We start from the raw sequence: 12,182 nt of genomic DNA on the forward strand, positions 1-12,182 counted from the left end.
TGAATCTGAAAACAACTTGTGTTATGTAGTACTACATTGAATTTGTGTGTGTAATATGTGGAGAACATAATTGATCCCTAAACTTCAGGGATTCAAATAAGCTAACATAGGAAACAATCAACTTTAGGGGTATGAGAGTCGGAATGATTAGGCATTTTAGTAATCATTTTGCAAGAGGATCAAATGAATGCTCAGATGCATCAATTTGATGGGTTGGCAAGGGGTAGGGGGATTGAAGTAGAATGTTGGATGGTGGTATGCATGGCATGCTGTGGTCAAAGCTATTTGGATTGCCAGAAATGGTATGATTTTTAAAGATCAAAGTTTATAGGGTCACGAAATCCTTGAACAAGTGAAGGTCAACAGGTGGAAGTGGCTAAAGCTAGGCTAAGAAGAAATGATTTTTTATTCTCTCTGACTGGATGATGAATCCAGTTGAGTGTATTCAGAAAACATCTAGGTGAAGCCATGGTACTTATTTGAGATGGGTGTTGTTGTGCAATTTTGTGTAAATGTTGGTGTGTTTTTCTACTAGTGACAGGTGTGGAGGTTGTGGTGTGTTGTTTGTTGTTGCTGCAGAGAGTGCTTTTTCGGCTATTATAGAGGTTGTGGTGTGTCTATATATTGAGATATGCATAAAGTTATTATGGTAGGAAAATTCAACAAACTAAAGGTATTCGAAGATTTTTTTTCTTTTTTTGTTATTGTTGTTGAGAGTTTATTTCATTTAATTGTGGTCCAAAATCTTGGAAGGAGATAAGAAATTGAAGTTGATGTCATCATTTTGATTAGGCTTCAAGGCTACTCTATAAACATTTTCATTGATCAACTACTTTCTAAGTTAGGATTTTCCTCATTTCAGCTTAACAATGGTAACTAAAATGGAGGTGAAGTGATACCATAAAAATGCATGCCTGAACATTCCAACAAAAGTAGTTAAGGTACACTAGCTGAACTTATCTCCGATGGAGAAGCTTATTAGGCCATGCAATAAAGAATACATGAGAATTACCATGCTGAAACACCAAGACACTTTCAAAGAACATGTACTAAATCTCTTTCTGTTACTTTGAGCCATTTGTCCTCAATCAGTGTCAATAGAGTCTTGAGTGCCCTGAGAATGTTTTCAGGTGTACGAACTTCACCGTTTGTATCGGATTCAAAACATATTGATGAAAAATATGGAAGCCACTAGAGGTAATGAAGTAAATCAAAGAGGATGGAACTTAAAAAAACATGATTAGTTTAACTCAAAATGGTTATCATAAAGGTGCGCAACAAAATCCTAAGTTGAACTTTGATCTTGAAAGACCTGCTAAGGAGGACATGGCAGAAGCTGACAGCGATGGAGTTCTAGATGTTATAAATGAGACTGAGATTGAGCTGACACTACGCCCTTTAAGTTACAAACGTAAAAAAGTGGAGACACCACTAACTTCAGATTTGGCACATAGCTTGTCTTTTTCTTCTACTGGATCTAGCCTTATAAACAAGACAAGATTGAAGACCCGTCATAGCAGTTATTCAGCTGCAGAAGAATTAAGTGGAGGCTTAATTGGCCTTGTCCATGTGCGACATTTGACCGCAGGGTGCCAAAGTGGAATTAGAAGTAGTTAAGAAATTGAAGAACAATCAAGAGATGATAGAACGAAACAGCCACCTTGGTTTTTTCAAGTATTGAGTCTGAACACAAAATAAAAATATTCTAAGGTCAATGTCATGTATATTCGATTATTGTTTAAGACTAACTTTGTGAATGATGTTTCTGTTAAATTTTCTTCTTAGTTACCAAGTGTTGTGAGGGTATGATGATGTCTTGTATAGAAGTTACTTGTTTTCATGGTTAAACAAACCAATTATAATTCCGGAATCACACATGACTGATATTTCTTTGGTCTTGTGACTATTCATATTTACATCATAATCTTTACCTCCGAAACCATGAAACATGGAGCTATGTCTATGAGGTTACTAGGCCTTTTGTTAGCCCCGTACCTGAAAGAAGGCAATATATGCTAGTATCCTCCTTTATTAATCAAATCATTTAATTAGGTTCCCACCTTCAAACTCTGCCTTTGTGGAGAGCAACTCTGGATAGTAATCTTTCCATAATGATAAAATTCATCCAACCTTCCTACTTAGTCCTAACTAACACTGGGGCGTTTCTCACAGTGCATCTCTCCAAAGCAATTGAACTCATACAACTAGTTGATTTAGTATATATTTGGATTCAAGTTGTGTAACTTAAAGTTTGGATGAAAAATCATTTTGCAAACTGAGTTTGTTAAAACAACTCTATTTTTCCTTCCATTTCAAAATGAGTTTTAAGGCAAAATTGTAACAAAACTCAATTTAAAATTAGACTCAACTGAAAATCAAACAAGATGGTTGGTTTTTCAGTTTTACTTTTTGAACATAATTTTAGGCTTTCGAACTAAAAACCAAACATGCACTTAGTCTACTCTAGATTGTGCTTCTAAGGAGACAAACCCGTGGTCACTGAAGATGCTTATGTCAATGTGAAATGGAGAAAAAAAATTCAAGGTTTTTTCAGCTCATGCTTCAATTGTACAGGTTTCATATGCAAATTGGTGAAAAAACTATGTAAGTTGTGGGTGAAGGAAAATCATATCCTTAGGAATAACTACTTCACAGTAGCACATACACATACACATAACAAATACATTTTAAAAAATAAGTTATACCATTCATGTATAAAAGGCTAAAATAATGGAAAAAACAAGTATGTACCTCTTATTGCCTTTGCAGTCTGAGTTTGGCAACTAACTTAGGGCGAATACGAACCAAAGTCTCTGCCTTCAATCCCTAAAAGTAAGTTAGCACAAAATATGGCATATTAGAATAGAAATTCAATTTGTACCAAAAACATAAAAATAGAAAAGTAATCAACAAAAAAAATAGGAAAGTTATATGTCTCTCTCTCTCTCTTTCTCTCTCTCTAATAGTAGTACTAATTAATTTAAAACCCTTCTGTGCCGTTGGCGGAAAGGATTACCAAAGTCTCTCTCTCTCTCTCTTGGCTAAAACCAAAACAACAACTTTTCTACTAAGCCAAATGTGGTCCATACACAACAGAAAGTTCCATTCTGGACATTTCACGTAGTAGTATATTCAAATTTACTTCACACTTTTGTTTTTATCTTCTAGTAATATTTTAAACACAATTTAACTAAACTAATCACACCATGCATAGAAACAACCAGACCAAGCAAACCACAAGTAATCTGAACAAAAATTATTTTCTACAAATTTGAAATTCATGTAGTTTATCCAGAGACCAAATGTTAGCTGAATCTCTCAAGGTTTGCTTGCTGGGCTAGCTCAATCTCTAACTTATCCAGCTGTTGCCATTGTACATTTTGCCAAATTCACAAATCTAACCTGCCAATGACATTAATTAATGGCTAGTCAAGCATCCAAACTAGCAAAAATAAAAATCTTTGTAAAATGGAATCTCAAAAATAAAAATGTTTGTAAAATAGAATCTAAGTTGCCAATGACATTAATTAATGGCTACTCACAAATCTTTGTTTCGAGTGTAATTTGGGTACCAATGGATTAAGATCATTTCACATCCACAACTATTTTATAGAAGTAAGATATAAAATAGAATCTCAAATGTAGAGATATATCCAACATGCTTAACAAATAAAAATCCATCAACACTCACATACACTGTTTCTAGTATACACAAATTAAAATATATACATCATTGATATTGGAGAAATGATCATCACCTGATACAAAAAAAGAGGCTGGCTTCTTATCAAACCCAACAAAACCAATGAGCACTATAGTATCATCTTTGTCTTCACAGGATCCTCAATTGCTGCCTTCTTATCAAACCCAACAAAACCACCAACAAACAAAAGTGGAAATGAGATGCCAAACCATAACAAAAGAAGCGCAAACATTGTTTAAAATGGCACAACTCCAGAAGACCTCTGGGTTAAATTAGAGCATTTAGCACAAACAATACGGCAAAGGCACTGGCAAGAACTATAAAGGTTATGCCAAATGATATTTTCTTACTATAACAACATAATCTTCACCACAAGACCTCTAAGTTTGAAGGTCTCTTAAGAGCCATGAATAGATAATAAGAAGCCTAAAAACTTATAAATGAATCCTTCATTAAAAAATCTTAATGTCATATGTGATATCTCTGCTCAGTTGATTGACTATGAAATCTTAAGAGCCATGAATAGACAATTTATGTCTGCTCACTTCTTGAGAAATGACTATTTTATTGACACTTTTAAGAGGTAATGTGATACGTTTTCTTGCAGGATTAACTTATAACCACACAAGTGTTATGTTCATAAATATACCAACCATATCCAAGTTGCAATGGCATCCATTTACTGTTACTTCTAATAGTAATTTGGAGCCAAACAGCCTAAGTGTTAAGTTGTTATTAAAGGTGAAGGAACTTGGAGCAAGAAGCTCTATCAGCTTCTTTCAACTCCTTCCCCAATGTAAGCACAATGGTAGCCTTGATAGCATCCAAAATAACTTTCTCAAACATAAATATGTATGTATCCACAAAGGTTTAAGAGAGATAAACATTACAAAACATAGAGAAAATGATTCAAAACTTATAGAATATCACAAGTTTCCAATGGAACAATGAACTCACGAACCCACCCCAGGAGATAAGACTGCGTCTAAAACCTATCAAACAACTAACTGACGAACACACCTGAACTATTAATACCAGTCAAGATACATTATTCAACATACAAAACTTATTATTTACCGTAGGGTTGCACTTTGCCACGAACAATGACGATGATGGCGGACCCCACGGTCAGCTGGCGGACACCAATGACGATGATGGCAGACACCACGGTGAGCTGGCGGACACCAATGATGACGATGGCAAACTTTAGTGGTTTGGGTTTTTGAAGAGAGCACAGGGAAGACAAACTCACGAGAGGAGAAAGAGATTTTGACGAGCGCGGGGAGAAAACCAGGGGTTGTGTTTTTAATTTAACTCAAAATACAGCATCGATTTTTCTAAAAAAACCGATGTTAACATATAATTATTAACATCGGTTTTATCAAAAAACCAATGTTAACCATATCTCGTTAACATCGATTTTATAAAACCGATGTTAACATCGGTTTTTTAAAAACCGATGTTAATAAATTGGTGTTTATTACAAAGTATGTCACCGCATTTGTGTTAACATCGGTTTTTAAAAAACTGGTGTTAACGGTTACATGTTAACATCGGTTTTTAAAAAAACCGATGTTAATTAACTAATCTTAATTACAAGTATGCCACCACTCTTCTGTTAACATCGGTTTTTCCAAAAACCGATGTCAACGCAACGATGTTTAATGTATATTTTTTAGTAGTGTATATTACTTCTCATCAAGTAACAATGACTTCTCTACATAATTTTCTATTTCCTAGCCTTCACATAAAATATTGACTTTTGGGGGAATATTTTTTATTTGACAAAGTAAATTATTATTTCAAAATCAAATAAGCATGTGAGAGAGAAAAATTGAATTTAATCCTCTTATTTGTACAAAACGTGATTTTAAGACTAATAGGGTTCCAAAAATTTGGTTTTTCATGCATATTTTTTTTTGGCAATGGAAAAGCATAACTTTTATTCAACAGAAACATTAGAAGGCTGAGCCTGTACATCTGCTAATAAAAGAGAGTGAATTTAGTAAGGATGATCTTCAATCCAAATATGCTCCTCATCAAAATCAAAAGCTAAATAAGCTAAGGCATGAGCTATCAAACATAATGTTGTAGATTTGAGTTGCCAAAGCCGACAAACACCACATAGCTTCATTGAAATGCATTATGCTTCTTCTAGTGATGATACAATCTATAGCACAATCTGTTTCAAATTCTCGGTTAGTTATAAACCCCATTTGAATGCCAATGTTTAACTACATGCACGTCAAACTCCTCTTTCATGAATTTAGCAACAGGCACTAATACATACACATTTTCATCCCTAAAGATGACCCCAAAACCTGTCCTCCCCACATTTAGAAATAATCGACACATGAAAATTAGCCTTATAAGATTGCCTCAAAGGTGGCATACATACTTTAGATACCTGTTCTTGTACGACTCTGAATCTGTAGGGTTCGAGGAGGCAAAGGCAGAGAATTTGGAACCCTCTCAATGATAGCTTCCTAAATCAACAACTTTTTCTAAAAGACCAAATCATTTCTCTTGTTCCATATTGCCCAAATAATAGTAAACATTAGACCAATTTGATCTTTTATCTAATTCTCCCATCAAATATTCCAAAAAATCATTTAAGGATATAATTCCATTTTATCTACTCTAATACAAAGAGGAGATGCATACCAGATAAGTTTAACTTTTGGGCTAAGGGAGTAGAGCATGATCCACAGTTTCTTCACACTCTCCACACATGGAGCAAATAGTATCAACCTCAATACCCCTTTTCTCTTGTACAAACTTGCAATGCAATTATACAAATTCTCCACAACAAGTACTTACAATGGGGAATAGCATTCGATGACCAAATCTTCCAACCATCTCCGCACCCTTCGCTGGAACCCTTTGCAGCATTTTCTTCTTTATTCAATGCAAGTTGATAACTTGACTTCCCAGAGTAAACTCCATCTACAGTGAATCTCCAAACTAGCACATCATGATAATCAAACTGCTTAATTGGGATAGTAAGAATGTTATCAATCACCCAAGTTGGGAAGAAGTCCACTAACTTACTACACTCCCAGCTCCTTTTATATATGTAAAATTGTGAATGTACCACTTTCAAATCTTCCACACCTCAACTGGTTGTAAGAAGTAATTAAGAGCAATGCTTACCTTCAGGATCCACCTATCTCTCCCAAACCATACTGAATTACCATTACTAACACTCTAAATTGACCCTTCCTCAATCAACCATTTTATTGAAAAGATACTTGTTCAATTGAAGTTGGGATTATATCTTCTCTTTGCCTATAGTGGATGATCTCTAGGATAGTATTTTTCTTTCAAAACTTGTGCCATCAAAGATTCTGGGCAGTCAATTAATCACCACCATTGTTTTTCCAAAAACGAAGAGGCATTAAAAGCCTTAATCATCTGAAATCCAAACCCACCTTGTTTCTAGTATCCTTAGTTAGCATCATATTTTCATGCAATTTAGTGCATCAAACTAACAACATTGCATGCATATATAAATATGGCAGCCATCATACTATATTTAAAAATTAAGAACGCTATCATAAAATGGATTCAATGTAACGTAACATTTAATCAAGAACATGAAGAACGAGGTTCTTCAAGAACAATCACAATTCAAACCATGGAAAAACATTAAAAAAATGAAAGAATAAAACCCCACTCCCCCGTACGTTAATTTTCTTTAGCTTCTAAAGGCAAGGTGGTTGAATTTTTTTGTCCTCCTCCCCTCCCCTAAGAGCTGGCAGAACCACCTAGGGATAGTTGTTTTCGGTGTGAAGTGAGCCTTCTTTGGGGTCTATTTATAGTTGAGCACAACTACAAAGAAAGTGATTCCATGATGGTTTTAAAACCGCCATGGAATATGTTGTGTTTTTACAACATAACCTTTTTATGTATACTTTTATGTCGGTTTTCAAAGAAACCATAGTTCTTAGAAAATCGTCATAAAAAGGTTGACATCAATGACAATTTTTCTCAAAACCGTCATAGAAAGTTCATCTCACTACTGGAAAAAAGGCCTTCTATGACGGTTGTAACACATATTCAAAGACGGTTTTGAACCTTCTTAGAAAAAAATACCTTTCTAAGATGGTTATTAGTTAAAAACCGTCTTAGTCTAAGACGGTTTTTAAAAGAACTATCTTAAAAAGTACACTCTTTAAGACGAAGAACCGTCTTAAAATCATTTTTTTAAAATGAATTAAAAATTAGTGAAGATTCTAAGATGATTTTTTCAAAGAACCATCTTAGAATGTGTTTTTTAAAAAAGAAAAAAAAATGTTAAATTTTGAGGATTCTAAGACGGTTTTTCAGAAGGGTATCCTTCTAAGCTGGGTTTTTTAGAACCGTCATAGAATGTATTTTTTAAAAACATCATCATATAGTGCATATAAATAAAAAAAATATACAAATTGTTAACCATTGCCCTAAGAGAAATGAAATCTATCCTATGACTTGCAAATCACCCTTGCTTTCCCACATCAGAAACCAAGAAAATAAAAAAAAGGGTGGGGAAAGCAAAGACAGTCGAAGAAGGCTAATCAACATAAGCCATTCAGATAGATCAATTTCAGCCAACAGGCCTATACACTATTTGAAGTAACAGTTTATTGTATTAATAACTAAAAAAGGAAAAAAGAAAATTGTGAATAGTAGGGTTGGTTCAAACATGTATATGTTTGTGTATGTGCATGTATGAGTTATTAAAAATGTAAATACATTAAGTCATGAAAAATCCATAAATTCATAATTTCACAATATGCTGGAAATGTTGGGTACCTGAACTTGCTTTCCCATTACTCTCCGAGTCCAATTCAGTATGGGATGCAGAGGCCATACTGGGAAGTATAATGCCAGAAACATTAAACGGAGAAAAGTCTGAGCGATTGCACGTCATTTCAGCAGCTTCAATTTCAAGCCATTGTCCAGTTTCATGTTTTCTTCTCCAAAGATCCCTGAATTTTGTGCATGTATCCCTGACATGTAACAAAAAATAGCATAAGCAAGATTGTCCAGGCCATAGGTCGATGGGTGAGGAAGCCAACACTTCACCAACAAATATCCAAGGTCATAATGGTCTATGAAAACAAAGTTTTCTTACTTCATGCGAGATGCACCAAAGCATTCAACAAATGACATCAAAGGCGGTATATAGTCAATGTCAAAACCAGCAGCAACAACATGAGCAAATGCCATGCCTTGCTCTTTCTGCAATGCTGACTTACGTGTCTCTAGGACTTTCAGAAGATGAACTCTAATAGAACATGTAGAAGTGAATATGAGTTAACAATCTATTTCAAATAGTACAAAGAAACTCAATAAATAAACTTCATCATATTTATATGCAAGCAGCTAAAACTCAATCCAACTAGGCATTGATTAAAAATTTATAACAATGTAGAAACAATTATCCAAAATGCTTAAGCTATCATAAATGCATTAAAAACCATCTCCATTTGTATACCTGTTCAATAATAATAAATAAATAAAATTCATAGTTTTTCAACATGTTGCTTTCAATACTGGTGGATAACTAATTATGCTCAAGAGGGAAGTATCAACTATCAAGTTATAGTTAAGCTTATACAAGATTCACCTAACAGGGATGTTTAAATTAAAATTAACTTGATCGAATTTTAATTGATTTTTTTTAAGTAACTCCAACGTACCTTCCATGTTGACATCTCTATTTTATGCACTACAAGCATATTCTAGGAAGAAAATTAACTGATAGAATTTAAAACATGCAAGGTCTGGAATGGACACTTGATGAATTTTATTATTTAATCATAAACAACTTACTTAAACATTACAATTTTTTACTCTATGAGATGGTCATAAAAGGGTGAAAATAAAAAGACAAAGAATTTACTTTGAGCTTCCTTCCAATGTGGTGCTTCCATTTGCTTGAGGTGGTTGTGCATCAGGCTAGCACATAACCATACAGATTGATTATAAAATAATAAAATCAATAATAGGGTATTAATTGTTAAAGACCCTACTAACCTTGTAAAGTACAATTGCTCTCTCCTCATTAGTATCCTCCCAAGTCTTCCTGCCTGCACAAAGCAGCAAGTTTGGTTAGTTGTAAACAATTATAAAACTTAACAGGGCTTTGAATACATTTATATTAGTTCATTAGTTAGTTGTACACAGTGAAAACTTGCAACAATTGTACTTGGGCTTTCATATAGTGTAGTGCTACATATTTACATACAGTGCTAAAACCAAAAGAACTATTTCCTTGAATTGCAATTGCCTCTTCAATTTGTAAGATTTTTTATTCTGTAGTATACACACATTCCAATATCTCAGGAGTGCTCACAAAACGAACAAACCTACAGAAGCAGAGAAAATTAGTCTAGCAGGCTAACTTCAAGTCTCTAACCTTACAGTTACAAGGTCATCATATATGTTTAATTTCAAAGCATTTTTCACTGCCATTTCCCCACCACTTTCCTTTGCCTTAGAAAGAGTAAAACAAAAGAGATATACAAGAATTTTGGTCTCAATATTAAAATAATGTGTATCAATTAAATGCAAATAAAAAGTTAGTTGATTGTCAATATAATAACATGTATCAATTAAAGTAATAAGTAATTGTATATTAAAAAGTTAGTTGATTGTCAATATAATAACGTGTATCAATTAAATGCAAATAAAAAGCCTGGGTTTCTTCCTGTTTAATATGATAATTATAATCATCAAATTATAGGTCGTTTAATCCTAAAAAATATATCAATTTAATTATATATATTATCAACTAATCTTGAATTGTCATATCATTAAAATTCATTAAATTTTGTAATAAATATTGTATTTTAAACAATGAGTTGGGTCTAGACCTGCTACTAGCTACAATTAATGTATGACTAGTATAGTAAACAGAAAAGTGATGAGTTTTAATTTGAGGTAAAAAAATAAAAGTACGAGTTTCATATAATTTTACTGCATATTTCATTATTTTTTCACTTTCCTTCGTATCTATCAAATAGGTTTTTAGTCTCTAACTAAGCATATCTCTGAAAAAATTGCTTTATAAAGAGGATATTTGTAGAAAATTAAAGAAAATAAAAGAGATGTTATTTAATAATTTAACATTGTAAAAAAATTAAAACTAATAATATATAAAAATTAAAATCAAAATATATATTCCAGGTGTATAAATAATTTAATTTTTGGCAAAAATAAATTTTAAAGTTTTTCGATAGATATTCCTTTTCATTGTTTTTATTCATTTTTTGTTATTGGTTAGTATACTACTATGTTATTAGTCGTGGCATTGACCAAGGTAGAAAAAGGAATTAGGGGAATTCTTCAAAGTATGTGTATATATATACATTTGGTTTTTTTAAGAAAGTGCAACATTTTTTTGGGTTATTGAGTGAATCAAAACCAATTAACACCCCTTACTCACTTATGTTCTTTTACTATGGCAGTTAAAAGTGTATTCAAGGAAGTAATAGTACCTGCCACCATATTGAAACTATATCGATCAAAGCAATCACTTCCAATGCAAATGTGTTTAGTGCTGCCCATATAACAGTGAGGCCAATATACATGCATAAGAATTACTTTATTTGTGTGATCCTGCATATGCCTTTTCCAACCATGAAAAGCATGAGTTGTCATGTAAACATTCTTTGAAAATATTGACTAGAAAATAGAAGTTTCACCTTATTACCTGAGTCCTTATCCCAGCTATAAGCCCTATGGTCTCAAGCCAAGCACACCACCATGAAGAAAATGGTCCCCATTTTGGACCAGCTAAATGGGCAGCCTAAAAGTACAGAGAACTAGTCATCTGTTATATTGAATTGGAAGTCAAAGTTAGCACTTCATCTTCTGTCAGGCTTGCTCTCTTTAATGCCTTATCTTTCAACTACTGCAGAACCTGATGAGCAAATAACAATAACAATTGTTAAACATGTAATGGCTTTCCAAAAGAGTGTCTTTTGGATTGATTATACAAAACAGGCAATGTCTTTTAAATAACCGATGTTAATATCAAGTATTTAACATCAGTTTTGACAATATCGATGTTAACCTCATATAGTTAACATTGGTTTTTTAAAACCCGATGTTAACTATATGAGGTTAACATCAGTTTTGTCAAAACCGATGTTAAGTACTTCAGGTTAACATCGATTAATTTAAAAAAACCGGTGTTGTTCTTTTCATAAATTATAACACAAATTCATTTTGGCCCCTGCAAACCCTAGACTTTTCTCCTTTGTCCTTTCATCTTTGCGCTCAGACCCTGTGACTGCCGAAAACTGCACTGAAGCTACCACTGTCGTTGAAGCTGCGACTACCACAAACGACTTCGTCTCTGCCGTGATTGAGGTACGTCACTGCAACCACATTGTGTGCATAAGGAATGTGGTTTTCATTCACTTTCAGTCATTGATTCTTTGAATGTTTGTGTCAAACATTCGAATAGTTTTATTTCTATAATTAGTTG

General features: G+C 33.4%; 1 long non-coding RNA gene and 1 pseudogene across 1 annotated transcript; one reads left to right on the top strand and one right to left on the bottom strand.

Moving 5' to 3' along the window:
• The first annotated feature begins 316 nt into the window (after positions 1–316).
• Positions 317–1,617, top strand: LOC100817765 (uncharacterized; annotated as a pseudogene).
• A 7,305-nt stretch (positions 1,618–8,922) lies between these two features.
• LOC121173581 (uncharacterized) lies at positions 8,923–9,782 on the bottom strand. The gene is made up of 3 exons (XR_005888667.1): positions 9,725–9,782; positions 9,591–9,646; positions 8,923–8,972 (listed from the first exon to the last, which is right to left on the bottom strand). It is a non-coding gene; the product is annotated as an uncharacterized lncRNA (long non-coding RNA).
• Between the last annotated feature and the right edge of the window lie 2,400 nt (positions 9,783–12,182).

This window comes from Glycine max, chromosome 15, assembly GCF_000004515.6.
Source record: "Glycine max cultivar Williams 82 chromosome 15, Glycine_max_v4.0, whole genome shotgun sequence".
Classification (NCBI taxonomy): Eukaryota; Viridiplantae; Streptophyta; class Magnoliopsida; order Fabales; family Fabaceae; genus Glycine; species Glycine max.